Genomic DNA, 3,446 nt, shown 5'->3' with positions numbered 1-3,446 from the left:
TTTCAGCCTCATTCACTGACCATCCTGGTGAACAAGCCTACAACTTTGCTATCCTCAACGACCTAGAGCAGTTGGTCCAGCATCCTACACGTATTCCCGACTGTCTTGGAGATCGGCCCAACATTCTAGACCTCTTCCTTACCTCAAACCCTTCTGCTTATTCTGTCAAACTGTTCTCTCCGTTGGGCTCCTCCGATCACAATCTTATTTCTGCATCCTGTCCTATCGCTCCTGTACATCCTCTGGACCCACCGAAGAGGCGATGCTTCTGGCATTTTGCTTCAGCTCGGTGGGACGACCTTAGGATGTACTTTTCGATTCCGTGGAATGATTATTGCTTCCAGGATACAGATCCCTCTGTGTGTGCTCAGCGCATCACAGAGGTGATTGTCTCTGGAATGGAGGCATACATTCCTCGTTCTTTCTCTACTCCTCACGCTAAAAAGCCTTGGTTTAATCACGCTTGTTCTCGTGCTGTCAATGATAGAGAGGTAGCTCACAAAGATACCAGAGCCTTCAAACTAATGCTAATTATGAACTTTACATTTCTGCCCGAAATCGTGCCAAATCTATTCTCCGACTAACCAAAAATTCTTTCATTAATAGAAAATGTCAAAACCTTGCTTTCTCTAACTCTTCCTATGACTTCTGGCATATAGCCAAAACTCTCCTCCAACTTCACTTCTTCATCTTTCCCTCCACTCCTCAGTCCTGACGGCAACACTGCCGTCTCATCTATCTCTAAGGCTGAACTCTTCTCTCAAACTTTTTCTAAAAACTCCACTCTGGACGATTCTGGGCATATTCCTCCTACTCATCCCCCCTCTGACTCCTTTATGCCTGTTATAAAGATTCTTCAAAATGATGTTTTCTATGCCCTCTCTGGCCTCAATCCTCAGAAGGCTTATGGACCTGATGGAGTGCCTCCTATTGTCCTTAAAACTGTGCCTCCGTGCTGTCACCCTGCCTGGTCAAACTCTTTCGCCTCTGCCTGTCAACATCTACCTTTCCTTCTTGCTGGAAGTATGCCTTCACACAGCCTGTACCTAAGAAGGGTGACTGTCCAATCCCTCAAACTACCGTCCTATTGCTTTACTTTCTTGTCTATCTAAAGCTTTTGAATCAATCCTTAACTGTAAGATTCAAAAGCACCTTTCCACTTCTGACCTTCTATCTGATCGCCAGTATGGGTTCCGCAAGGGCGTTCTACTGGTGATCTCCTAGCTTCTTAACTGACTCTTGGTCATCCTCTCTTAGCCGTTTCGGTGAAACTTTGCTATTGCGCTGGACATATCAAAAGCTTTTGATAGGGTCTGGCACAAATCTTTGCTTTCTAAACTACCCTCCTACGGTTTCTATCCTTCTCTCTGTACCTTTATCTCCAGTTTCCTTTCTGACCGTTCTATTTCTGCCGTGGTAGACGGTCACTGTTCTTCCTAAATCTATTAACAGTGGTGTCCCACAGGGTTCTGTCCTATCTCCCACTCTTTTCTGTTGTTCATTGATGATCTTCTTTCCAAAACGAACTGTCCTATCCATTCCTACGCCGATGATTCCACTCTGCATTATTCAACTTCTTTTAATAGAAGACCCACCTTCAGGAACTTAACGACTCAAGGCTGGAGGCTGCAGAACGCTTAGCCTCAGACCTTACTATTATTTCCGATTGGGGCAAGAAGAACCTGGTGTCCTTCAACGCCTCAAAACACAGTTTCTCCACCTATCCACTCGGCACAATCTTCCAAACAACTATCCCTATTCTTTGACAACACCCAGCTATCACCTTCCTCAACACTAAACATCCTCGGTCTATCCTTAACTCAAAATCTCAACTGGAAACTTCATATCTCATCTCTTACTAAATCAGCTTCCTCGAGGCTGGGCGTTCTGTACCGTCTCCGCCAGTTCTTCTCCCCTGCACAGTTGCTGTCCATATACAGGGGCCTTGTCCGCCCTCGTATGGAGTATGCATCTCATGTGTGGGGGGCTCCACTCACACAGCTCTTCTGGACAGAGTGGAGGCAAAGGCTCCTCGTCTCATCAGCTCTCCTCCTCATACTGATAGTCTTCTACCTCTTAAATTCCGCCGCAATGTTGCCTCTCTTTCTATCTTCTATCGATATTTCCACGCTGACTGCTCTTCTGAACTTGCTAACTGCATGACTACCCCTCCCTCTCTGCTGCACTCGACTTTCTACTCATGCTCATCCCTATACTGTCCAAACCCCTTATGCAAGAGTTAACCAGCATCTTCACTCTTTCATCCCTCACGCTGGTAAACTCTGGAACAATCTTCCTTCATCTGTATTTCCTCCTGCCTACGACTTGAACTCTTTCAAGAGGAGGGTATCAGGACACCTCTCCTCCCGAAACTGACTTATCTTTCGGCCACCTCTTTGGATTCTTTTTAGGAGCAGCGAGTAGCTGGCTTTTTTTATTTTTTTATTAATGTTTACTTTTTTGTGCCCTTGAGCTGTCTCCTTTGCTGTAAAAAAACACACACACACACACACACACACACACACACACACACACACACACACACGATAAATATTAGCGTCAAATAACTCAACAGGAACCTTCTTTACCACATGTACTTAGAGAGAGAGAGAGTACACACACACACACACACACACACACACACACACACACACACACACACACACACACACAAACACACAGGCTAAATGTCTCTCCCGGGGTGTGTGTGTGTGTGGGTGTGTGTGTACACGAGCGAACGCTCTTAAACAGCCATATGCATCTGTGCATATGAGATGTAAAGCGTGTGTACATCTGTGTAAGCATAAGTGTGTGTGTGTGTGTGTGTGTGTGTGTGTAGCCTGACCTTGTATCCCGTAACCCGCCCACCACGAGCGGCCCGGGGATCACGACGCCCGCCCTTGCTCGCTCTCTTCCTTGCTCTTTTCTTCTCTTTTCTTCCCCTGTCTTCTCTTTTCTACTCGTCTTTTTCTTTTCATATCTTCTTTCTTTTCTTTTTTTTCTTTTCTTCTTTTCTCTTGGCTTTTGTTTTCTTCTTTCCTCTCCTCTTTTCTTCCCTTTTCTTCCATTTTTTCCTTCCCTCTTCCTTGTATTTTCTTCTTTTTACATATTCTTTATTATTTTTTATTTATTTCACTTTTTCTTTATTTTCTTGGCTCTTTTGGGGATTTCTCTCTCTCTCTCTCTCTCTCTCTCTCTCTCTCTCTCTCTCTCTCTCTCTCTCTCTCTCTCTCTCTCTCTCTCTCTCTCTCTCTCTCTACAGATTCTTCAACAATGATCGTGTAAACCGTAGAGGGGGTGGTGTCGCCCTTTTTGTCAAAAGCTACTTGCAACCTACTGACAAAACACCAAGAAACAGTAACGTTGAACATTTGTGCGTGCGAGTAAACATTGCAAAAGTCAATTTAAATATATCTGTCACTTACAGGCCTCCGGGGCAATCACTT

This window comes from Eriocheir sinensis, chromosome 26 (genome assembly GCF_024679095.1).
Source record: "Eriocheir sinensis breed Jianghai 21 chromosome 26, ASM2467909v1, whole genome shotgun sequence".
NCBI classification, from domain to species: Eukaryota; Metazoa; Arthropoda; class Malacostraca; order Decapoda; family Varunidae; genus Eriocheir; species Eriocheir sinensis.
This window is presented reverse-complemented; position numbering follows the sequence as displayed.